The sequence below is a fragment of the Rousettus aegyptiacus genome, unplaced genomic scaffold (genome assembly GCF_014176215.1).
Source record: "Rousettus aegyptiacus isolate mRouAeg1 unplaced genomic scaffold, mRouAeg1.p scaffold_m13_p_2, whole genome shotgun sequence".
Taxonomy (NCBI): domain Eukaryota; kingdom Metazoa; phylum Chordata; class Mammalia; order Chiroptera; family Pteropodidae; genus Rousettus; species Rousettus aegyptiacus.
The window spans coordinates 109,749,832-109,774,974 of NW_023416295.1; the positions used below are offsets into that span (position 1 = coordinate 109,749,832).

General features: G+C 35.4%; 1 protein-coding gene and 1 pseudogene across 4 annotated transcripts in view; both read right to left on the reverse strand.

Annotated features, from left to right (window-relative positions):
- The window catches only part of SYT1 (synaptotagmin 1), a 470,287-nt gene that overhangs the window by 40,029 nt on the left and 405,115 nt on the right, over positions 1–25,143 (reverse strand). The window lies entirely within an intron of this gene.
- LOC118614754 lies at positions 15,115–15,233 on the reverse strand (annotated as a pseudogene).

Here is a 25,143-nt window from a genome sequence, read left to right on the forward strand (position 1 = left end):
AGGGGGCGGGAAGAAGAGGTCTCTGTGAAGTGGAGATGTGAAAAAAAGAAGACAATAATGTACTTCTACTCCGAGTACACTGAATGAAGGACCAACACTTCCACTATGAAACTAAAATCTCTGTGTGGACCGTGTACAAAAAGAGCTGAAGGAACATAGAAAAACTGATCCTCTTCTGATTCGAGGAGGGGCCATCAAAGGAGCTTTGATGAACCTTGTAATTACAAGCTGTGCTGTACCTCCAAGGGAGATTGAGAATTGGGATGGCAGCATATATAAAGAGGACTCCGGATCTTCTCAGAGCTTAGTGTTTACATCGCGGAGAATGTGGCAATCGGAGCCATCCCAGTGTACAGCAAGTGGGGATAATTATTCTAGGATTCAACTATTCCAGGCAATTCTAGACAACAGCTAGGTAACTGGGCTGTGGGACAGAAAGCGGGCCAGAGAGGTGATAGTGCGGCTAACTTTTGCGAATGAGTCATGACTGGTGATAGTGTCCTACTTCTCTCACCATCGAGGCCCTTATCATATTTGTGAGATGGTCTCTTTTCTTCTCAAAACCAAAAGAGGCTACTCTTATAAACTTGTTTTCCTTTCAGTGTAGTTCCTAATGCTAAATTTATGTTGATTTCACTTATTGTTAATGAGAGGCCGACACAATAAGATTAGTCACAGATAACAATCACCCTAAAGGGAGTTCTAGTGAGAAGCCCAGAGAAAAATGAGTTATGGAGGAGTTAAAAAGAGTATGAATTACCAAACTTTGTCTAGAACATGAGCTTCCAGCCAAGAGACTGCCCTTATTCTTGTAGCACCAGACAAAAACCAACTTCTCAATCAATGAACTGCTGGTATAACCATCCAGGGTGAAAATACTCTGTATTCCACCTGCACATAGTGAAATATTGCAACTTGCAAATAGTTCTGAAGCCTACTCATGTTGGTTCTGCCCGAATGCAGTAAGCTCAGAAATGTCATTCTGTGACAGAATGTTGCAAAGTGAGTATATCCAGATTCAAGTCCAATAAAAAAGACCATTCAACAATCTTCTTAATAGACAATATAAAAAAGTTAGCCTCAACAAATAGCAATGTTTTATCCTGAAGACCTGGGAAATTCTTGCCACATGAATTATATAAATAACTGAGTGTTGGATCTAGCTGCATTATGTAGTGCGATCCAGCATCTTGATGTTTGTTCTGAGAACTTGACTAGGCAAGGCAGGAAAGCTTCCTGAACATAAGCTCCACCTTTAGTGGCATGTACTTGACCACCACGTAGCACACATGCCTCAGATGAAGCTGACTTCTTCAGATAAATTGTTTATGTGTGCCCTTGTTTGTAGATCTGACCATCCACCGAGGTTTGGAAATAACTCACAGGAGAATCCAATCATTTTACTCCTGATGCTGTAGTGTAGATTCTTAAAGGGCATGGTGAGAGGCGCAGCCTGAGGTTTATTGGCCAGTGTAATTTGCAAAGGCTAATGTTGTGAAAGCGTAGAAGTTGTTTGGGGGCCAAATGTAGCATAGTATAAATTTGATTCATGTTCAAAAGTGACCATTTAACAGTTCTATTTCTAGTTTTATTTTTGAGAAGGAGACTAGAATGAATTTTACTAAGTTCAACCATTATAATTTAGTCTGCCAAATCCCTTCATGGGAATTGCATAAGGTAATTGAGGCCTCCAACCAGACAGCAATTAGATTGCTCTGGTATTTGATAAATTAGCTTTATTGGGTACCCAACAGTTTTGCTTTTACCCTGTGAAATCTGTACTCTGAGGCCAAGTTCCTTTGCAGTGCTGTTATGCTTATCCTTGGAGCTTTGGTTTCAGTTCCAATTTGTAAGAGTAAAATGAATTCCAAGCCCCATTTATAAAATATAATTCAGCCTAATTATTGAAAGAATATATTATATATATAAATGTATTAACATTTAAAGACTATAGATTAAACAATATTTACATCTATGTTTGCTGGCAAGTTTCTCATGTCACAATGTTCTTGTAATCAATCAACTTCTAAGAGTTGTTTTTAAACTTTAGCACTCATTGGAATCACCTGGAAGTCCTGTTAAAACAAATTACTGAGCCCCAGTCACAGGTGCAATAGATCTTAGGCAGGGTCTGATAATTTGCATTTCTAACAAATCCCCAGGTGTTGTTGATGCTGGCCCCTGACCACGCTTTGAGAATCACTGCACCAAGGAACACATGTTTTTACCAACCTCTACCCACTTCTTTCTAGTTTTAAATCTCTAGACCATAATATCCATTCAGGCTTGTAATGGGCTGAATTGTATCCCCCCAACCCATCCCCACTCCAATTTACATGTTGAAGTCCTAAACCCCAGTATCCTGGAATGTGAGTATACTTGGAGATAGGGTCCTTAAATAGGCAATTAGGTTAAAACAGGTGGGTCTCAGCCAATTGAGGCCTTAATATGAAAAGACTGACTTGCCCTGAGGACAAGGGAATGTGCCAGCAGACCGCCTTTGGATTCAGGCTGCAACGTGTACTCTTTCCTGGGTCTCCAGCCTCCTGGCCTGCCCTGCCCTGCACACCTCCTTTGGACTGAACAACCTCTACAAAATCGTGAGTCAATGGCTTAAAACCTCTCTCTATCTACACACACACACATATACATTCTATTAGCTTTGTTTCTCTGGAGAACCCTAATACAAAGTCTTATTTCCATTTGGTTTCTGGCTGATGCCTGAGGATAAGCCTTATGAATATTTTCCAGTAAATAAAAGCACTGAGAATACAAATGTTATTGGCTTTCCTCTTATAGACTCATCATTTAATGCCTTTTATTATCATTTATTCTGATGTGTTAAATATTCATGGTATATAGGGGCTGTTTTTTTGCTCATGAAGACAGCTCTCCATCATGGGGACCATTCTTTGAGTTGCTTTTTTAATAGTTTTGTTTGTGGTTGATATTATAACAATACTAACTATATTTCCCAAGTATGTAACTGTTTATTTGGACTGTGGTTTAACTAGAGGAGCTATTTCAGGCTCTTAATATGCTGGGGAGTCATGTGGCATTTCCTTGGAGTATTCTGAATGCTTTACAAATGTGTCAGTATAGTTGGATATGGTGCCTTATTATCTTCATTTTAACTTTTCCCAAAGTCCTGCCTCACACACTGAGGATTTAATGAGCTTTCACAGAGATCTCTACATCAAACAGCTCTTGGGGAGTCATAAGCTTTACTGAGCTTGCTCTCTTTTCATCTTTTGTTGCAGTTTTTTCTGCCTCTGGCATGGATGTGATTAAACCTAGGGGACTATTTAGGTTTGCAGCACAGAGGAAACACCTGTGAAAATCTGCTTCTTAAGCTGCCCATCCAAGTGGGGGCATTTCTCAGGCTGCCTTGTGTTAAGTTAGTTTGAACAGAAATTGGAGCCTCCGGAATTGATCAAACCTAGATAACCACTGTAAAAAAGACTTATCAAATTTGAAACTCAGATTTTATCTCCTAGAGCTTGGAAGCTTGAACTTGTGTTCAGACCGAAAGGAAAATCACATGTTTAGATGGCAGCACCTACTGGTCAAGTGTGATATGGCAGCTCTAGAATGGAGTCCGCACTTCCAGGCGAGAAGGAGCTTTTTCCAGGGTGTTGGTGTGTAGCGTTATGGAAACTTTTTGTGGGAGAAATTCTTAAGCCTGTGAGGGGCAGAGTGTAAATTGACTCAATCTGGAGGGTCAAGTCCAGTGTCAGAAGGTCCTGTGAAGGGCTCCACGGCTCTGAGGGTGCTAAAGTGCTCATTCTGCAGACAGTGCGATATGTATATACCAGTGCTATGAGAAATTCCCGGGGGCAGCTCACCTTCTCATTCTCTTCCTATTTGATATTTAGTTCAATATCTGTCTTCCATGTGGTAATCTCCTATTGACACATGAAATAAAGTGGAAAAAAAATTTCTGCTAGCCAACAAAAGTACTCAAAGTCATTTATTCAAAAGTGGTAAACCTGGGCTTTTGTTACAGGTATGTAATTGGGGGGGGGGTTATATTACTAATTTAGTGTTCAAAGTATTGAGTATTTTGTAGCCGTAGTATAACAAATAGTTAATAACTGTTTTGTGGACTGTAAATCTCCCTAAATTTATTATGAAAGATTTAGGAAAATATGGATACTTGTTTTCTTCACTGAGTATGGAATGACGACATTTTAAGTTCACTATAAGCTATTTTATTTTATACGATAATACATCAACTTAAATTGAGTTCTCTCCCCCTCGATATTCTTCCCGTACTTTCTCCTTTCATTAGTTTTAATGAAGTATATACTTCATATAAACCAGGAGAAGAAATATCTTTAATTCACAAATCTAATATTACTATTGAAGTCTATAGTAAATGTTCAGTTCTCTATTTCATGAATTAATCTACAACTGATTCACTCAGGAATATTCGTAGTGCAGACATGATCGATCGATATCACTTCTATAACCAGTCTCCCTCTCTATCTCTTTTTCCTTTTTCACTCATTTATTTGGCAAATGTTTAATGCTTATTATATATCAGGTTCTTTAAAATCATCTTGGTCTTTAAAAATGATATAAAAAAATTTTGTGCGGTGTGTAAAATTAGTTTTCAAACATTAGGATTCTCATGAGATTCACCTATTTAACTTTAATTGTATTGATAATTATAGAGGTAATTTTATGTACCCAGGCTAATCCATTTAATGACTAAATACACTCAATTGCAAAATAACTTTATTGTGTAAATATGTTATTGGTAAGATTAAACTTATGGTCCAGATGTTTTAGCATTTGAATGATAAGAGGCAGAACATATTTTCTGTTTTTTTTTGGAAATGATGGAGTGGAAATCTGTTTCTATGAATTCTAGTTAGGTGTTAATTTATTGATGTAAGCTGAAACAAGTTTTCTTTAACATAAAATAAGCCCAAACTCAATTACTATCCCAATAGTCAAACGTCTTTAAAAATGTATGAGTTCTGAAATGTTAACCTCTAAGATGAGACATGAGACTAAAGGGTGGATTGTTTGTCATCAACTTCTGATTGGTATTGATCTTTGAGTTAAAACGGATTCGTATTTGGATACTGAATTATCTTGCAGACTTTTATATACTGTCATAGCAATCTATCTTTATCAGTGTTTATCAATTGCCTGCACAGGTTAAACCCGACACACTGTTTGAGCTTCTTCCTGTAATTTTCTGTAGTTGCATTTTCACCGTTTTCAATTTTTACTTCCCAGTAAAGCAATATTATTTCCATTTCGACAACTGCTCCGGTGATCTCCCAAATCATATTCACATCTGCTGGTCCATTGCAATTTAAGTTAATACCTAGCTATATTCCCCTAGCGTTTACCTTGTGCTTATCACCCAGCTATCTGGGCTACATGAACAGTTTGTGTATTTGTCTGATTTTAAATAATACATGTGACCAGATGCTAAAGCATTAGAGCAGATTGCAGTCTAATAATATATTACCTCTTCAATGCAGTCCCTGTTATAGTTTTCAGGTTGTTCAGAAACAAATTATACATTGAAATGGCAGCTGTTTCTGGCCTTCACTCTCCCAGAATGGAACAGCATAGAGACGTTTGGGTTTGGCAGAGGGGTAAATATTGGAGGAGTTGCTCCATATTGCTCCTTTCCCAAGGGGTGGAGGAAATGAGAGAGGCGGGGTGGGGAAAGTTGGAAGGAGGCTGACAGAAAAGTCTAAAAAGAGGCTTTCAGGATTGTCTATCCAGACATGGTTAGACTAGATATACGCAGATTTCTTTGTCAACTGGACCAGATTAATCTTGATTAAATTGACTGAATCATCTATTTTATGTACATCAAACATATGTCTATATATTTTTTTTTCAAATTTTGCATCAGCTTAAATTGGTTTGCCTTTCTTGATGTTCTATACTCTGTCCTTTGTATGCGAAATTGTGTGTCAAAGGTGGGGTCAAGTAAGTAGTGAAGAAGTACCCTTCATCTTCCTGTCCTCATTTGCTGTAAACCAGTGTATTGTCTTGTGTATCAACAATCTGTGTTATTCACTATGTTTTATATAATCCTTCATACAACCGGCAGTTTTACTATGAATGTTGAAATCTATTTTGGAACACTGCTTGTTCTTCCTATTTTGCCTTGTGGTTTTTCACAAGGCAAAAAGTTGATGTGGTTTTCGTAGGTATGCTAGGAAACAAACATTTTTTTTTTTTTTTTTTAGGAAACAGTTTGTAATTGTTTATTTTCCAAATTGTCCAAAATATATTTCCATGGAAACTTGCCTGTTTAGGGTATTTCAAACATGTATTTTAAAAAGATTGAAAATGTGGCAACCACAGAGATACTTTCACATAACAATATCTCAACTGGTCCTTCTTTGGAGAAAAAAAATGATTAGTAGCAGGATGTTGTATCTCATGCATCTGTTGGTACCCACTCTTCAGAAAGCATTATTTTTGTGGTGATATGTGCTGTTCACATGGTGTAAATGTGGCACATTTTGACTGAGTTAAAAATGTATATAAATTGAGGAGTGTTCAATAATGGATTCGTATTTGTTGTATAGAATACAAAATTGGCTGTATTATGGCCTCGGTTTTAGTCGTGACATCTAGCATTCTGCCCATTGTCTCCCAAATCTCACGTGCGGGTTTGTACTACTTCATATTTCAAAATTCCTTGGTTTCTGATCATAACAAATCAGTCATTCTGAATAAAAATCCATCTGTTTCTCACTTTCCTAAGTGGTGTAATCATGTGTAATTTGTACTGTCTCCTTATAACTGTTGGGGGATCAACTAAAGATTCTGTTTCAATGATTACAGAAGATAATGTTTTCTTTGCTCTTGGCAGCATCTTCCACATTCAGAAAATAATGAAAACGGGCCACTTTAGCTCTTGGTCATCTTCTGAATGCATACTTCGGAGTTAATGACCTATGGACTATGTCATTCTTTATTAAATTAGTTTTTTTTTGAAAAAATTTTTATTCCTAGGGGGCTTTCAAAAAATGTTTTTAAAGTGATGATTCTGGCATCCCAGAAGTATACATTTCAGAACTGTGAAGGAATTTTTGAAAGTTTCTTTTACCGTGTTTAAAAAACCACTGTGTTCTTTGTTTTCATTGTATATCTTTAAGCTAGTGTTTCTTGTTTCTCAAAGGGTAGTTTCATGATATTGTGTCAGAATCACCAGGGGTCAATATCCAGATACCTGAGTCCCTATCTCAGATACTGAATGAGAATCACTGGGGTGGGTCTGAGCACCTGTGTTTTTAATAAGTATCCCAGGAAATTCTAATGCACTCAAGTAATTGAGAACAACTGTTTAAACACTGGGCCTAGAAACTAACTGGTCTTAAAAGTAATGATTATTGCTTTGCTCCTAGTGACAATATTTGCCCTGAGTAGCTAGACTGAAACACATTAAAGACTTTGAATTCAGCTTAGAGATTGAAAATTGAGCAAAATATTCCTGGATACTTCCGGAGTTGCATTTAAAATTGTGTGCTATTACATGTTCTAGAACTGAAAGTTGAATCTCTTCAACCATTAAAGTGGAATAGCAGCATTTTATGGTGAGATGAGAAAGAACACGAGTATAAATATACTGCTAAGGTACAGTACACAATGATCAGGGAGCCAGGGGAAACTTTATTTGAATTCTAGCTCCACATCTATAATTACGGACAATTATTTACTCTTAAATTTTCAGATTCCTATCTGCAAAACGATGATGATTATAGTACGTACCTCATAGGGTGAGATGGGCTATTCACTGTGCAACACTTAACATAGTGCCTGATTCACATCAAGTGCTTAGCAAATGGCAGTATCTTAAATTACTTTAAAAATGTTCTTGGTTTTCACTAGCTGTTTAATTTAGAACTTATTAGGTCTCTCGGAGTACACAATAACGTGAAAAGCATAGATAGCTCATATTAGAATTTAACAACATGATAGATTCAGTGTCTGCATATAAAAACTATGGTTTGACATTTGTGTTGCTAAAAGATTTGATTAGTGAGATATTCTAGTCTATTTAAAATATACCTTGGAGTCAAAAAACTGGTATTTCCATGTTTCTTTTATCAGTTTATGTGAATGAGAATAACTTGATTTCAGATAATTCTGTTGGAAGTAGAGTCAGAGAGTAATGGAGAAGTAGGATAATCTACTTATGAAGGATATTTTTAAAAACATTATGAGATAATCAAATTTTCAGCATTGTAGATACACATCCTTAAAGGCATTCAAAGATGAGTTCCTTTAGAGTTTTTAAAAAGATAACAGATATGTCACAGGCTTAGCAAAAGATGGCTGATATTATGTATGTCATGTCCTTGTATAATTTTATAATTAGCTCTGGAATTGGGATTTAAAATGCCTGCTTCTGTAAGTTTTCTTATGAATAAAACATGAAATCCCTTCTTAGTTTCTACAACTACTATTGTTTCAAACATATAATTCTTCCATAAAATATCAGTAGTATTTTTTTTTTTTTTTGAAGAGTGTATATGTGTATATGGCGAAGAGAAAAAGGACATAGGTAAAGATACTGGTCTTGAGAAAGGGGTCAATAGCTGGAAAAATATTAAATGGGTACTGCAGATATTTTCTGACCCAGCTCCATCTATGTACAATGCAGAAGAAAAGATGTACAAAGAATGTAGAGGTTCTTTTATGTTAATGGCATTGAGTTTGGTTTTCATGAGTTGTCAAATATTTTGGATTAAATATATTACCTAAAAAATACTCATAATAAACAGCTACTTCCTAAGAAAAGGGTTAAAATATGCCAACTTAATTGCATGTATTGGTCAAACCATTCTAACTTCCAGCAGCTACTTGTATGCTAAGTACGAACAGTCTTGGTCCATACGTAATTAGATATTATAGAATTTTCCAAGATCGTCTATTGTCATTTTAGCCTCTCTCCTAGCAACTATTATTCGGGCATTTCTTAATGTATTGTCATTATAAACAACTTTTAAAACGAACAATTTAAATCCTAATTTAATCCCAATCAAAGGCATAGAAAAGAATTTTGTCTTTTGTAATATGCACATAGAAGGAATAAGAAAGCAATTGTCACTGGCTAGAAATATTCCAAAAATGTCTGCAGAGCTGACATTTAAATAGCATCATATTTTGAAATATTTCACTAACTTTTATTCTTTACAGTGACTTCTTTTGGTGGGTCAGCTTTCTAAACCTTATTTAATAAAAAAAAAGTAATAGAATCACTTATTTTAAAGTAGGAAGAAGATTCAGATGTTACATAGTTTAATTTTTTCATTAGAGAGGTTAATGCCTGGTCAAATTATGTGACTTGCCCATGGTTATGGTTCTAATTATAGTGCAATTGCCACCAGAACTCAGTGCCCTCCTCATTAAACTTAACTGAGGTAGAAAAAAGAGGCAGGTTGTTACTTATGAGTTATCACTGGATTCCTAGTTGCTTCTCTGAGCCACTGCTGTCCCTGAAAGTTAGTCTCTTCAAGCAAAAGTATAATATGTCTAGAAAAAAAAAAGTATAATATGTGCAAAAATATTTCTGTTACAAAGAATACCAGTTAGAATAGTCAAAAATTATAAGGTGGGTAGTAGAGTAGAGATAGCAGAGGTCTTGAAAACGGAGATAAATTGAGATAAGATAAAGACAGACTAAGGTGTTAGCACGATCGTGACTTGCAATAATATGTATGTCTAAGCTCAAACTCATTTCCTTCATTCCCTACAGACAGGTGACTGGGAAGATATCTTTATGTCCAATGTGTTCAGAATTACTTTATGAAATGCTGCAACAGGTTATTCTTCCAGTAGAATGTCCTGCATGTAGGTTAATGTTGGGAAAGAGCAAGGAGGATGAGAAAAGTGCAGAACTATGGAAACATTGGCTATGTATGGGGTCGGAGAGAGGTAGGGAGTGATGGGGAAACTGAAGCAACTGTGAAGGCGTTGCAAGGGCACTCACAGACCCAGGGATGCATGAGACTCTAGGCGTGGATACCCGGAAGTTACTTCAGGAAAGGGCACTGAGAATTTTTATATACCATTACTAAATTACAGAGATTACATTTATAATAGATGTTTAAAGGCCCAAATACCAGAGAATTCCAGGAATGCATAGTAGGTATTAATATTTTTAATAAAAGCACAATGGGCATGAAAGATAGCCCATACAATAGAAAACGCAAGAATAAAATGGGAAGAAAAAAATCTCAAGGATATATTTGGGAGAAAATAAGGCTATTTCCAAAGGAATCTTATATTTGTGAACTTTCTTGGTTGAAAATTTGTCATTTCAAATATATTTTTTATACATGTATCAATACATACTATAACATGTGTAAAAACTATAAATTTTGACAAGAATCACATTTCTTCTCTGCAGAGGAATGTGGTACGTTTCTTGAGGAATGGTTTAAAGCAATTTTATCTAATAGCAAGGTGATGGACTAGACAACCCTTAGGGGTTAATTCAAGGCTCAGGATTTGCCATTTGTCGATTTAAAGTAGCAGTTCTGACAGCATGAGAAAGTATTAGAGACCACAGCAATGACATTCTCCTGCACTATCTTAATCTTGGGCTAGCTTGAATTTTCCATACCAAGTTTGTTTTCCTTTTGACTGCAGAATTTTTCTAGCTTGTTCACTTAATGATAGAACACTTTATCCAGCTAACTGGCTAAAGCAGGAAAAGAAGCAGTCTTCGGAGAGTTATGTGTCACGGTGCACGTTTTCACCTGAGCCGCCAGTGGCACATTCCGTTCATGGATTTCCCCCTATGATTTTGTATGCTCTAATATAACACATTTTTCTGAATTAAAAAACAGGTCATCAAATTTATACCTAGTTGATTGATGCTCCTCTCAAATTGGTAACTTTGGTCTAATACACCAATTTATTCTAAAACCCATAATAATCAGCATATGTAGTCTAGTTCACAATTTTGCCCCGATACCATTTTGAATTGTAAATTCTGGTACTCTGCCACCAGTAATTTTGGTATCATGACTTTAATTTTAATTGTGGGTGACATTTTGGGGGGATGAGCTTAAAGATTCCAGTTATGTTTTTAAAGGTTAATCAAACTTGAAAAATCAATGAATATACATAAACCTTGATTGAGCATCCACAAATAGGTAGAAAGCAAAATACATAAAAAGCCAACAATCTCAAGAATTCATTTCTAATAACTGATTATATAGTCCTTGTCTCTGAAGAGTTTGAAAAATTCTTTTTTTTGATAGCAGTTTTACACTGAAACCCAATACCCCACCCCATCAACTATGACAAATTGGTGGGAATGTTACCAGAAAAGAGTAAACGATCAAATAATAGTTCAAAGGTTTGGGTATTAAACACCTATATACAAACAAATTAAGAACATACTGTCTGTGATTTAGGAGAAAACCAATTAAATCTATCATATCATAAGTGATGATGATGTCTCACATCTGCCAATGGTTCTGAATCATCTTTTATTCTTGTTTGCTTATATACTTCTATTCAAAATTTGAAATGATAGAACTATAAATTAAAATCATGATCGTGGCTCTAAGTATATGATGCTTCAGATCTCCCAGGATAGTGTCAAAAATGTTTGTCAAAATAGTTACTCATCTCCATGCCATAGAATTTTTATCTGTAATCCATATGGCTAGGCAATGTAAAGCCACTTAAAAAATTTAATGTTGAGCTCATAAATTTTACATGCCAGTGCTGAACTAAATATTAAATATTTTTTTTTATAGCTAGTTCAGATATGGGCTACTCTGGTTACAGAATTACAGGTTTATAAGAATTTTAGGCATGTAAGAGATTGTCTAAAGATTATTTTGGGGTTGGGGGCTAGGTGAGAAAGGTGAAAAAGATTAAGAAGTACAAATTACCAGTTAAAATAATTGGGGATATAAAGTACAGCATAGAGAATATAGTCAATAATATTGTAATGACTTTGTGTGATATCAAATGTGTACTAGACTTATTGGGGCGATCATTTTGTAAGGTATATAAATATCTAACCACTATGCTGTACACCTGAAACTAATACTTTTATATGTCAGGTATAATTTAAAAACTAAAAATATTTTTGGCGTACAAACCTAATCATAAAATTTGGTTTATATTTTGTGTATAAAATAAATGTTTTAAAGACTTACACAAAAGCTTTTATATTAAGAATTGCAATGAACATATGTTTAAGTAAATAATACTTAAATCCACTGGCTATTTTTCAAAGCTGGGAACTTTTCTTCAGTTGCTGTGTTTATTGTATAGTTCAGTGCTTGGTGACTAATACAAAAACATGATGCATATAGAAAATTTGCTTCAATTACTAAAACTCAGTTTCCCATGTTTATGAAGAATCTTCCAGATTAAAATGATCAGCTTGTACCCTGCCCTCAATATTAAATTCTCCAAAGGAGAGTAAATCCTCTAGCTGAGTAATCTAGTTGAATGACACAAATAATACTTCTATTAGATTCTATTTTCCCCCAGAGAATTTCTAAATAAGATATGATCCAGGAGAGGTTATATTCTTGGGGGCCATTTATCACACTTCAGTTTTTATAGTGTTCTAGAAATGGATTCATCTTAAGCTCATCAAAATAATAAAGACAAAGAAGGATTAGCATCTTTAGAAAGGCACAGGTGCTTTACATGATTAAGAAGTCAGAAGTGCAAAGTAAAAACTGTAGTTTTAAAAAAAAATTATGTGTCTGAATTATCTAGGGATTCACTCCTTCATAAGAGGAAAGATTTTGAAAGCTGTTGTAACAACAAATAAACTTAATTAAATTCTGATCATTCCATTGTGTTTTGTCTAGCTGTAAATTCTGCAAGAGACAGCAGCAAAATGTATATAAAGGGTAGAGAAGTAAAAAGTTTCCCTCCCCCTTTGGTTTCCTTTTGAAAAACATTTTAAAAAACAAGAATAGTCATCTGTATCATTAGTTTATTTTGCTATTGTTCCATGTTGAATAGGATAAAAGTATCTGTAGTTAGAAAATGCAAGTATGTGTCTATTCAACAAAACATATAAGGTCCTCTATCATCAGGAATAAATGTTTTAATAGCTATATTTGCTGATGGTAATTTCCCTTAGAGAATTTATAAGAGATGTGGAAAGTGCCCCTATATTGCCTGTAGTACCAAACACCACAGAGACTACTTGGAAAAAATCTTAGGTTTTATAAACAGCCTAGCAGTGCTTGCATTTCTACAATGTCTTGTTTAGTAATCTGAAGAGGGATCTGGACTGTGTGACATTTATATTCATTAAAACCCAGGATCTCTACACAGTATTGGAGTACAAATAATTTGGCATAGCTTGAAAGTGATAAACCTATTTTTTTCTCTGACTCTCTACTCATAGCGAGGATAGGAGTGAGGTGCTGATACCATCATTTTAACAAGGCTGAACATTTCCAGAAGGGCAGTACATTGGTACATTTTCAAATTTCGATAAAGCTTTATTCTTTTTTTTTCTTGTTTTCCTCTCTGAATGTTCTAACTTTCTGTTTTTTCCTTTCTATAGGCTCTTCACTATCTATGACTAACAAGGGGAGAGAATGACCACCCTTCTTTTCCTGGCAAAGTCAGTTAGGGAGTGGGGAAAGGGATGAGTTCCGCAAGAGGATATGGAAGGGAGCAAAGCATGTATGTTTGTGTACTTTTGTAAATAAATTTCTTAGGGTTAGAATACCTTCCAAATGTTATCCTGAATTGTGTAGGGACCTGAATCTGAGTTAGGGGGACAATAATCTCTCAGGAAGCATAAGGAATCTGGCCTTCTCTTTTGCACCAGGAATAAACTAGAATGAACTATAAGTAAAGGCATCGTATTTTTAAGAAACGCCTTCCACTTCAACCCGAGAACAGTCTCTTATCACTTAGTCACTTCCCTGAAGTAACAGACTCCCACCACTGAGAATCACTGTGTCATTTCCACACGAAGCACTTCTTTAACAGGGGGTGGGTACCTTGACAGCTGATTAAAAAGCACGTTGACTAAAATGGTCTTAATAAGTGTGTCTCGTGACCTCCCTCCCCTGTGGTCTCATCAGCAGGCAATAAACTAGACTCATTGTCCTCAATTCTCATGTAAAAACCTATCTGTCAGAGAAGTAATTACCTAGCCAGATACATGCCCCTCTGAGGCAAAGCCCAGAAATCATTATAATACTCTATAATTAGTGTTTATTATTTTATCTTTGTATGTCAGTGGAAGTACAAAAAAGTGCCCCTCAGCTGGACAATCCTATCATAACAAGACATAGGAAATATTAATGTAAAAGCTTCTTATTGTCTGCCTTTCTTTGCCATGGCAACCTTAAATCAGCTTGCTTCCAAGCAATTTGTAGCTCAACCACACTCCCTAACCTGAACACAGCAGACCTGGCATTTCATCCCGGAGTGTCTAAAGCTTTAGCCTGACAACAGGTGTAGGTATTATCTTGACAAAGACCTGCATGATAAGCTCCTCATTTTTCTCTACAGGGACAAGTAGTACATTCAGGGCTTGTTCTTGGCAGATGTTATTCTAACAGAAATTCAGAATTCAAACCCTTCAAACTCCCTGCCATGCTGTGTGCTAAGATGGGGAGTAAGTACACAGAGATGCTTCCGCATTTCAGTGGAGTGCTGTTACCCAGACCTTGGCTTTTTGTTGCTCTGCACTGTGTAACCGTAGTGGTTCTTTTATCTTCAAGGAGATTTGGTAAGAATTATCTGATTTGATGGGAACTTGAGAACGTCTCAACTACAGAGTTTTACAAAATTTAGGCATACAGTTTTACGTTTGAACAAAAAATAGGCTCCTTTAGGCAGAGGGAAAAAAAGCAAGTGCAATCTTTTAAAAGATCAAAACTGTTGTGTTTTAAAGTAGAAATTAGGGAATTCAGAATAACAGTGTTTTACCTTAATGTAGGCCACTGTAATGAAAAGTAATCCTGAAAGATGATACAAGTAGCCAAGGACATAGATTTTAGAAATTGTCTCTAAGCCGTGGTTATTTATTTATAAGTGAGGCAACCTTGGTTGACCTCACAGATTGCAAGAAACTTGTGAGATTACAATCGCTTATTTTTAATAAATTTTTTATGCCTATAGCACCTGATCTTCCTAGTTGGTCTCCCATCCAAGTACAAACCAGGCCCAAACCTGCTTAGCTTCCAATATCAGACGGGATCGGGCTTGTTCAGGGTGGCAGGGCCATAGACAGCCATAGCTATCTTGACTGCTATTGATAGTATATATTTCTTAGAAATATCATAGAAATTAAATGAGGTAAACCTTGTCAAGTATTTAGCACAGTGCCCAGCACATGGTAAGTCCCAAATAAGGTTAACAGTTAACTTCTACTCTATTAGACCACAGAGTCTTACATGTTGCTGTTAATCCTCTTCGTGGGTTTGACATTCTGGGACACAGCCTACACTCCTCTAATTTTGAGATCCTATGTATATGTGGGCTTGCTCAAGCAAGACCAGACAATTTGGGGTTTCAAGAAGGAAGGAGGCATAAGTAGGTATTTTTAGGAGATACTGACGTTAGGGGGAGAGACTGCAAAATTCCCATTGGGGAATTACAAAGAAAGCTTCTTCCATTCTGCTAAATAAGCCCCCTTCATTTTTAGAAAAGCACTTGCTTGACCGCAGGCTCAGATGGAGGAGTGATAGGTATTTGCCGATTGGCCGACTTAAGGTATAAATGAATAAATACGCTGGAGGAACACATTTCAAGTTGGATCTTTGCCAGTCTCTGAACTCCCAGAACTATCTATCTTTCAGAGTATGCTAATTAGTTCCCGCTGTTAATATTTTCTCAAAAGATCTAAATGACAGGTGTATTATTTCTTCTTTTTCAGGGGCAGTTGAAGGAGTGTTGAAAGGCCAGGATTCGAGTTAAAATCCTAGATTAACCTTCATAGCAAATGGAATCTTTTTAATAGGTCAATTCTAAAAGTTTTCCAAAGAGGTCACAATGTTTCTAGAAAGGGGTTTTAGATACCCAAATCAGAAAATACAATCCAAGTGGATTTAGAAGACATAATTTGGATTATTGGTGCAGTCGTTTACTTCCTGGAATGAACTTGGCAAGTTATTTAGCTTCCTCAGGCCTATTTCCCCATCTTTTTAATGGTGTAAATAATACCTATCTTTGGTTTGTGACAATAAAAATGCCATAATGCATGTAAAGAATTAAGCACAATGAATGGAATATATTCCTTTTTGGAAAATTTTAGTATCCTCTTAGTAAACATGTTTGTCAAAGTTAGAGTGCTATTAGATGATGTTTCAGCATACAAACATATCTATGATTGCTACCTTAAGAAGCAAAAGACACAACAGAGAGGTCTATTTGAAATCACAGCTTTCCAGGGGTTTGCTACTGAACTTGGAAATAAAGATTTCAAGTAACCCAGAAGCTTAGGCTAGTTATGACTTTCCACAAAACACCATGAAGCGTTATGTGGAATTAGTGTATTTCAATGGTCACTCTTACCTGTGTGGGCTTTGTTTTATGACCCCTGGTGGATGCCTGAGATTACAGCTAGTTTTTCTCCTAAACATAATCTTTTCACTTAAAGAAAGCACTTTAAGGCTTCTCTTTGTCTTGAATTGCCACCATCACTACTTTTGTGCTTTGGGGTTACTAAGTAAACTAAGAATTACTTAACACAAGCACTGCAATACCACAACAGTTGATCTGTTAACCAAGACGGCTACTAATTGACGAACAGGAGGGAAGTATATATTATGTGGAGATGCTAGACAAAGGGAAGATTCATATTCCAAGTGGGATGGACATCATGCTACTCAGAGCAATGCACAATTTAAAACTTATGAATTATTTCTGGAATTTTCCACTTAATATATTTGAACCATTGACCACAGTAACTGAAACTTTGAAAAGTGAGGCTTTGGTGGTGGAGGGGATTACTGTATTGTGTAGCTTAGTCTGTTCTTTGAGATTTTAGGATGTTTTCATGGTCTTTGGGACTACTTGGAAGGGTCTACAGCTGGCACCTTTCGGTAGCCTTCAGTAGGCCATTTTCTTTATTCTTTGAGAATGTACATGTCATTACCCAGAAATATTTTCAACGGAGATTTTAAAATGATACGGTTTCCTTTTGTGGCGGTCTTGCTAACCTAATTAAGCAATCCAGTGATTTGTTATTTCAAACATATCCCATTGTCTTGTCTGAATTTTGATTAAATTGCTAAAAAACTCTCTGCTGACATGCTTATTGGGTCTGAGGACCATTTACTAAACTGAAAATGAGGATGTAAATTGTCAGAAACATGACAGGAACACTAGGATTAATACATATTTTTTTCCTCAAGAGATTACCATGCAAGGATGTAGAAGGTAACAGATCTCTGATTCCTACAACCATTTTGAAAAACACTTTGACATAAAGGTGCCCTGTTTTCAAACAAATAGTCATTTTTTTAATGACTTAGGTAGTCACTGTCATGACTTTCACAAATTTCCTAGGCTCTGTAAGCAAGTAATTGATATGAGCTTTCCTAATTTGGCCATAAAGTCAACTAATGACCATTTTTAGTTATAATATTAGTGTTTCTTCAAGTGGGGTTCTTAGTTTGTATCTGTGTGTGGGCATTCCAGCATGTTCCTTGGGTTAATAACTGCTCATCTGGATTCCAATCTTTATATTTTTGTTCTTGGCATGAGTTTGTGATTTAATGCTAATGTCTTATCAAAAGCATTTATCCAATTGCAGGTCATGTTTGGTTTTTGTAGTCAATGTGGTTAGTAAATTGTGCTTTTGACCTTCACAAGTGGCTTAGATCAGAATGGTATGAAAGCCACTGCAAATAGGAACCCAGACTTGCTTTTGATAAAATTTATGAGGTTGCTAAAGTAACCTCTGATCAGTTGATTCTTTTAAAAGTTATTTTCTTTAAAAATTTATTTCTGTAGGTTGACTCAATAGTCTGTTATCTAGCCTGTTTAGTAATAAGAACCACAAAGATTGTTTCCAGTAGACTTTTTTTTTTTTTTTTGGAGTGTTAAGAGTTGGTATTTATGTGTCACAATTATATAACAATAGAAGATTCTCCAAACTAGGTCATACTTGTGATATTTCTGAAGGTTTCTAGATCTGTCCTAGAGAAATGCATGCATCAGTAAATGGGATTGAATTGGAAGGATTTCATAAAGGATTTAAGCCTTGAGTATCTTCTAGTTATCGAGGAGAAGGTTTATAAGGGAAGAGAAATTTGAATTTGATAATCTAAGAGACAAGTATTTTCAGTATGGTGTGTGGCATAAGAAGGAATGAAAATCCAGGATGAGGATTAATGTGGGATGAGGATAAGTGGCATGGTGTATAGCCTATGTTTTATACAGTTAATGGCTTTAAGAATTAGATGATATAAAGAATAAATAAGAAAGACACCATACCTTTCAAATGTACTTGACATGATAACCACCAAAGTTTAACTACATAGTAGCTATCTCCGTTTGTTCTTCTAATTGATATCATAAATTAAACACGTTTCAAAGGAAGCCCATCCTGTCCACTCTCCCCAAACCTGGCCTATTGTAGATTCCTCATGAAGTAGGATTTACTGTTTTATTCACTTCTGTATCCTTAGCCTCCAGACTTCCTTAGCACATAGTGGGTGTGCTATGTTTTTTTTTTTTTTAATTAATGAGGTAATAAAACTATTACAGAAGAAGAGGAAGGGGCAACAAACATAAATTAGATATACCCAATAAATTCAATAGCTATTTTTTGGTACTTACTATATGTCTAATTGAATATTGTCTTTAAATCTTGTGTATATTTCACTGAAATGCCAAGTTACCCTTAATGTTTTGGACATAATGCTAGAATACATATAATTATGTATGCATAGAATACATCTATAAATACATATCCATAAAATGTACATTTATGATACCGAATGATATCTCCTCACTTATTTTCGTTAACAAGTTAGTAATTGAAAATTAAAATTTAAAAAATCCTAGTCATCTCATTACATTTGGACAGAGTTTTCTTGGAAAGAACTCATTTTCAGAAATATAATTAAATTGTTTTCTCATGTATACTACCTTCTGTTTTATTTGAGAGTGGAGTGATGACAAAAATGTGTTGAAATGCAATTACAGGCACTCCTTGGAAAATAACAGGTTTTTTTTACATAACATATTTGGTATGCTGAATAAATTTTGTATCACTTCAGCATCCTGGATTTTCTCAATTTCTAATCACTCTTAAAGGATTGTAGAACTAAAAGGGAGAAAGGAAAATGAAGTTATTTATACAACAATGGCAATATGGCCAATGTCTGAATTTCTAAAAGCAACTCTTATGTAAATGAAGTTAGATTTCAGGATACAGTCATAATTTCTTGGAACTTTGAAGGATGACAGAAACTAAAGATAGTGCTTTGGAAAATCTTTGATTTAAACAGTCCTACAAATTTTTATATTCTATCACTAGAATGGTTAGAATTTTTCTAAGTAGGCCATTAGTACCCGCCTGTATAAAAGGATAAATAAATTGGTTGAGTTAAGCTGTTTAGAAAGTGAGCACGTTTAAAAACATGTTCCATTAATCTCTCAAAGGAAAGACTTAACAGAGTATGGTACAGAGTAGGTGCTCAATAGACATTTATTGAATGAATGAATGAACTTGAACAATAAGGAATAATTTGACATAAAAATCACACATTGCTTCTGGTTAGTCCTGAAACAAGAGTCCTAGAAATCTTGTGGTTAGATAAATTATATATGTTCAACTTACAATGTGACGTGATGTGATATTGGATAGTGAAATATGAAGGTCTTTTGCAATTTACACAGGAGAAATAGAGATTCTTGTGAGTCATTCATGAAATGGGCAACTTGTCATCCTATCTCTGAGTTTAAGTTTAAAAGTCTGATGAATTGCACATTGAAAAAATTTTGTTTCTCTTCAAGTCTAGTGCAGTATAAACTAGAAAATTGCCTATTTAGATTAAGAGTTTTTTGAAGAAAATGCATCTCAGTGGAAGAGAGAAAAAAAACATGTACTAAAATGTAATGGAATTAGAATTCTCTCAGGAAAATAAACTTATTATGGATAAGATAGTTGCACAGAATGATTAAACATTTCTCTCTCACTGTCTTTGTTCCAAGTTTTAAAAGACGCAACATATTTATCCTTGCAAAACAAAAAACTGGCATGGATAAAAGGAAAAGGTGGGAAATGTAGGCTTTATGATCGGTTGATTTTTTTCCATCCATTCATTCATTCCTTTTGAGTGCCTTCTCTGTCAGCATGCTAGGTACTTGGTGTACATTGATAATGCCGTGGTCCTGCAATCTAGAGGGGATCAGTCAAACAAGTTGGCAGCGGCACTCATGTTACCAGTAGTGATACTATGTGTAATTGGGAAGCAAACAGTGCAATAATAAAGAATAACAAGCCTCATGATAGGCATTATTTTGATTTTCAAATGAGAGAATTGAAATTTAGAGAAGAGAAATCGATCTGAGATCTTATGTTTTGTGAGTGAAAGAGCTGGGATCCTACCCCAAGTCAGACTGACTGACTTCACAGACAGCTGGAATTGCTGTTTTAGAATCCTCCACTGCTGACTCAAACTCCCTGCTTAAACCTTTCAGTAGCTACTCACTACCTCCACAGCATAATGTTCAGTTTCTTTGATGGACCTTGCCTCTCTTCATATATTCTCTATGGCCGTTTTTGCATTACAAGAGCAGAGCTGAACAGTTGCAAGGGACCACATGGACTCAAAAGCCTAAAATATTTACTATCTGGTCCTTTATAGGAAAGGTTTGTAGACTCCTAATCTAAATCTGACATGTTTCTAAGTGGCTTTTCTTGAGCCAGCTCTGAGTGTGAAGGCAGGTATCACATTTTATTCATCTTTGTATCTCCAGCTCCTAGCCCACTGTGATACTTAGCAGGAAAGTATTTAATACATGTTTGGTGAATGCATGATTTCATACTTTTGTCTCTAACACAGTTTTTCGAATACCACCCCCCCCCCCCCGCTCCACCCTCCGAATTTTCCCTTTTACAGGCTGAACATCCAGCCATTCCCATTCCTTGTGTGATGTTGCAAGTCCTGAAACTAATCTGGCTTAGTGCCTCTGTATATGTATTTTTCTTTTTAGATGTTACCTCTGAAATTTATGCAGAGCTAACCATTTATCAGAATGTGTACCATTTTTACATAAAAATTATAGATCACATTGATAAATTACAATGGGTTGTTTTGGGTTAATGGATAATTGATTCTTAAAGGAAGAAAAGTTGAAACATGTTTTTCTGCCAGTAGTAAGAGAAAAGAAAAAGTATTGTGTCCGGCAGACTTTTGGTTTATAAACTATAAACCTTTAGTCTTCTATCATCTCCAGTGAAGAATTAGATGCTCCTCACAGGGAAGAAAATATTAGAATTTCTACTTATTTTTTTCTTCTAAAAATAATAAAGGATTACATATTTACTAAGATTTGATATACAGAGCCACGGTCACGATTCACATGCAGTACTCGAGGGTTCCTGAGGGAGGCGTGGTAGCACCACAGCGAGGGGCGAGGTACACAGGGACCCTCGTTTGTTTGCTTTCAGTATTTTGCTATGTACTGCAGTTCCTATGGGACAAGATATACAGATTTATGGATTATATTATTCAATTGTAACAAACTAATTCTTACAAAGTGAGCTTGTTGCTTAAAATGATTCCTGAAGAACAATAACTGTGGCTTGAAAATTTAATAATGCAAATATATTTCCATGAGTGAAAAACAAGAATGACAGAGCCGGCACCTCTTGAACTTCGGGAGTGAGCTCTGTGTTGCTCATGATTAGGGGTGAAAAATCACCTATTTTAGATGAAAACAATTGGCTAAAAACTTTTAAAAATCATCAAAAACTTCAGATAGTCAAAGTGGTATACTTATATTTACTGTGAATCTCAAACTAAGTCCTTATCAAATATGGATATTGTGCTTTTGCAAGGTATTTTTGTAGATGGGACACTCTTTAAAGCTAAATGAAAACCATATCTGAATTTCATCATTCATAAAATAAAATAATTGTAAAATGAGCATTTTTTGTGCTTTAGCCTTTGTTTTTCTACTTGTAAATATGTCTCCTTTATATTACTACAATAGCAAATGCACAAAATTTATAAACCTACAAATAAACATATAAGGAGGAATGTATTCCAAAAGCTTTACTGATAGGTGAACATCATAAAAATTTGAAGACATCTCATTAGGCAACTCTTTGCTAGTTAAGCAAAGATTGTAAAGAATGAATACCGTGCCCCGCCCCCACCATCACTTTGAATTTTACAAAATGGTTATCTGATTTATAAATAAGTTTTTGATGAAAAGAGATATAATTTTGGGAATAGAATGACCTGTAACTCCTAAAATCAGCTCAATATATTCATTGAGTGAGAGAAATCTCTTTTCATTTCTTCATTTCATATTCTGTTGATTTTTTTTTTTTAACATAGGATTTGTAATTATTTGTATTTGTGCATATGTATTGTTAGTCTTTTTGGGACCATAAGCTTCATAATAGTGAGACAATGTCCATCGTAATGACCAAATCTCAAGTGCCTAAAACAGGGCTTAGCCCAAATGGTGATTGACTGGTTTCTAGAAGCCTGAGCTAACAAGAGGAGTGGATTAGGGGCCTGATGGTAATTGGATCCCTCTCCTCTGTGATCATGGCAAATCTTGGACCAAGAAGATGACTTAGCCTGGGAAATAAAATTTAAGATCTACTAGTTTGGGGAATCATCTTGTATAACAAAAGTGTCAGTTCATGTTATTTTATACCTTGTTTACTTTTTCTAAAATACTGTCAATCTTTCAGATTGTTCTACATTTCCTAGCTACTCGTTAAGTACATAGTGATTTAGACTGTGTCTACCATTATGGCCTCAGTTTGAAGACCTAACTACAGTATTATGCTGAAAGTTACTGTCCTTTCTATAGAAGTATCAGTCATTAGAATCACAACATCATAGCTAGGCTATGCTAATCAATTAGCCTATAAATATAATCTGGACAATTTTATTGTGACATAATGACGTCTTAATACACTCAGTTCAGTTCAATTTGATTTGTTCAGTTCAGTTTGATTTGTTCTGATTCATTTCAATTGAATTTGGTTCATACTATAACCTCAATGTGGAGGATAAAATACCTACATTTTCATTTAAATTTCAACCTTTATTGGAGTCTGGTATTTGCTTGGTGATGGCCATGTAAAAATGAATTCAGTCAGGTTTCTGGCAAAAGAAATTCATAGAAAAAAACTACAGATACCTATAGTGTGTATTAAATTGTGGGAAGGAGTAACTCCAGTGTACCATGGAAACAGAAAAAGGAATAAATAGGGTGCCTGGCAACCCTGATGATAAAAGGTATTTAATCATGAATAAGAAAAGATATTTACAGGACACAATCAAAGAAAGACAAGTTTGTGATCAGGTGAAATACGTGGACAGTAAAAGATAAAGAATAATAAATATGGGGTGAAGATATCTGAAGTTTCTAGAAGAAGCAAATACTTAAATTTGTTCTATCCATTTTTTTGTTTTGTTTTGTCTTAGTGCTTTTTGCCAGACTGAAAAAAGAGGGACAAAAAAGACAAAAAGGCAAGATGTTATGACGCTTTCAGTTCATACCTCTGAGGCATGACTTCTGAAATGATTAAAAGTAAATTAAAACTGCCCAGGAACTCGCTGGCTGCATATGATTGTCTTCCCACTGGGAAGCCATAGCTCACTGTTTCATGGCTGCTCTTTTTCTATTATATAAACTTGTAATCACAAACTTCCTCTTTTTTTTTCAGTTGTTAAAAAGAACACAGATTCCTTCTGGACATTATTTTCTAGCAGAAATAAGAAACAGAAAAAAATGAATAAAGAGCAGTTGTTTTTTTGCTCATTAGGGCATTTGCTGTTTATGAAGTCACAGGGATTTGCATGTGTTGGCATTTGCAGGCACAGTTGGATATTGTTGCTTTGTCAAAATAATCTATAGAGGGTATTAATTGTGAGTCGACTGATGATCATTTTGCAGCTCTAAAATATTTATCTTCTAGGGTTGAGGTTTCTATGGTTTGGGGATTATGGCCAATTGAAGTTAGAGTGTGCACAGTCTAGACAGTGGAATGTAGTGGGTAAGCAGACAGGCTTAGGCAACAGACACAGCTGGAGCGAGGAGCTGGACTGTGCCATTTATTCTCTCCATGACCTTGAGCAAGTCACTTTACTTTTCCACACCTTAGTTTTCTCATTCGCATATGGGGATAATATCAACCTTATGAGATTATGATAAACAAAACCCAAAAGCTTTGCCTAAATAGATTATAGCTATCACCATCATCATAATTTTTTCATCCTTAATTTTTTTAAAAGAAAAATAAAATACTAGTTCTTGGGGGTGGGGTAAATTTGTCTTTAATGAATGTGTTCTTTCATGTGCTGATACTACTGGTTGGCATTGTGTTTTAGAGCTTTAGTTCTTACCTAGAATGAGCCAGTTTTGGGAGATTGGAGGGATTTACAGGTTAACTTCACAAACCATAGAGGTGAGTAGGGGGCATCATCTGCTAAACTCACCTTTAGACTTTGCATAGGTACCAAAATGAAAGAACCAAGTATAGGTCTTCATGGCTTATACTCATTGATCCCAGTTCAAATCTTTATAGTTAAGAGTTAGTTCAATTCTTTTCTCATATATTTGCAGGCAGTTACTGCGCCCTCTCTAAGTCTTCCCTTTTGCACTTTAATGTCTGATTTCTTGAACAGTTTCTCGACTGAGGATGTGTCTGCCCTCTGTGTGACCCTGATTTCCCTCTGGATTTGTTTCAAAGTTAATGTCTCAAGTGTGTTTCCAGAAACATGCAATATTATAGACCTCTCAGTGTATAGAAACTCGGTTGATAGTCTCATTTTTTAAATAAATAATCTTGGTAATAGATTTTGCTGCTTTACATTTTATATTAAATTGTTCTGAAATTTAAATGGAAAGTTAGGCAATAACAAGAACTACCCATAGCAATAGCAGTCAAATAAGAAACTTTTTTTTTCATTGACCCACCCAAGATGAAAAAAA